This window comes from Frankliniella occidentalis, unplaced genomic scaffold (assembly GCF_000697945.3).
Source record: "Frankliniella occidentalis isolate FOCC.00 unplaced genomic scaffold, Focc_3.1 Scaffold5520, whole genome shotgun sequence".
NCBI classification, from domain to species: domain Eukaryota; kingdom Metazoa; phylum Arthropoda; class Insecta; order Thysanoptera; family Thripidae; genus Frankliniella; species Frankliniella occidentalis.
Window position 1 is genome coordinate 1 of NW_026272560.1, and position 1,916 is coordinate 1,916.

Here is a 1,916-nt window from a genome sequence, read left to right on the forward strand (position 1 = left end):
GGGGGGGGGGGCGTTAGTGGAACGCCACCACACGGCCGACGAAAGCCGCCGAGTCCACGAGTCCTTGTATCGGCAACCTGGTGGCGAGTCCGTCGCGGTCCGCACCGTCGGCAGCCCAGCTCCGCTCCGCGCGCCTCCGCTGGCCCGTCGCGGTGCCCGCCACGTCCACGTCCCACACTGCGGGCCCCCGTCTTCAGGAGGCTGGGCGCGCGCCCCTCATGCCGACTGGACACCTGTTGACTGGAGCGGTCCTGGCCGCCACCGCGGGGTCGGCGATGCGCCGGTGACCGTGACCACACAGTCGGAGCGCGCCGGTCCAGCCGCGGGACCGTCATCGGTTGGAAGAAAGTCAACCAAGCAGGCTAGTAGCGAACCCCTTCGGTCTCGGCCGGAGTGACGCTCTGGATAATCCCCGCTGTCATCCTGCGAGGCGTCCTTCGTCCCAGCGCTCCCGGCGCGACCTTCCTCTCGGCAGCAGCGGCAGCAGCGCCCACACAACACACACACACGGCCACCACACGCCACTGTTCCGGTGTCATCCGGACGCCGCCGGACCACCAGCGGCACCATTCATAGAGTGAGCATCAAAGTCACGGCCGCGGGTTCGATTCCCCAACAAGCAGCACGGCAGCCCGGCTGTTGAAACCCGATCACGTTTACTGTAAAACCTAGGAACGTTTTAAAATGAAAGCGATATGGCAGATTTTTGGAAGCAAGCCGATCGATAGTGGGCATTAAACCGGTCTAAAATTTGGCATCCTTTAAGATTGACCATATTTTGGCATGCACAATGATTGTCAGTACCATTTTGGCATATAAAATAATTGCGCAAAATATTTTTTTCTCATAAAAATAATGGCCAGTAAGATTATTTACACTACCCATGAAATTTAATCGTGTTTCTTGTTGCAGTCAGTAAGGTTGCCGGATCACGAGCACGCCATATGCAACAGCAGCAGGGCCGCTCTGCATGAGCCGTTTTAGGGGTCGAACGGGGATAACGATCTAAAGGTACTCCGGCAGGGGATGGCCGGTGGCCCTCTCCTCCCTGGCGCGAGAGGAGAGTACTTCGGGTTGTGGAATTAGATGTAATTTTGACATTAAATTGACGTACTAGTGACCCAAGAGAGTCAATATCACATCAAATCGCATCAAATGCATATCAAACTTACATCAAATTCCACAGTCTGAAATATGTCAAGGTGACTAACCGTCAGTGATGTCACTGTGCCACAATTAGACCAATTACTTAATTAATCTGAGTTTACTTGGGGAAGTTTCTTGACAGTCATGTAAGCGGTAGTTTCAGGAGCCACGGGACCAGCGATGCGCACCAAGAGGGGTTTCTGCCTGGCCGGCACGGGGCTGGCCCTGGGGCTCGCCGCATTGTTTGGCGCCTTCTACGCCGGCCCCGCGCTGCTCAAGAAGCTCGTCGTGGAGGTAAGGTATCACCCAGAAAGTGCGAACCACTTTCGAGTTGAGCCCTTGCGAGCTCTCATAACGCCTGGTAGGTAGGCCACACCGCGCCTGCGAGGCATGCATGTACTGCGGGTTGGCCTACCCCGATTCTCGCAGGCGCCGAGCTCCCCGCCGTCATTTGCCGAATGAATCCGAGGAAAACCCACGTTCTTTCTGGCCGATCCCTAAGCGGGAGGAGGGGGAGGGGAAGGGGAGAGTGCACGAGGGCTGTTGAAAGCGGGACAGACCGCCTGTCCACACGACGAAAGGTTAGAGAGTGGATATTCAGGTCGACTGTCATCCCCTCAATCAGCCGTCACCGAGGAGGGCACGTGTCCCCGAGCGATCGTCACCGAGTCGACTATCTATCTATCTATCTATCTATCTATCTATCTATCTATCTATCTATCTATCTATCTATCTATCTATCTATCTATCTATCTATCTATCTATCTATC

General features: G+C 55.6%; 1 long non-coding RNA gene across 1 annotated transcript; it reads left to right on the forward strand.

Annotated features, from left to right (window-relative positions):
* Positions 1 to 33: 33 nt before the first annotated feature.
* Positions 34 to 1,459, forward strand: LOC127752242 (uncharacterized). The gene is made up of 3 exons (XR_008012311.1): positions 34 to 577; positions 913 to 1,011; positions 1,304 to 1,459. It is a non-coding gene; the product is annotated as an uncharacterized LOC127752242 (long non-coding RNA).
* Positions 1,460 to 1,916: the final 457 nt, after the last annotated feature.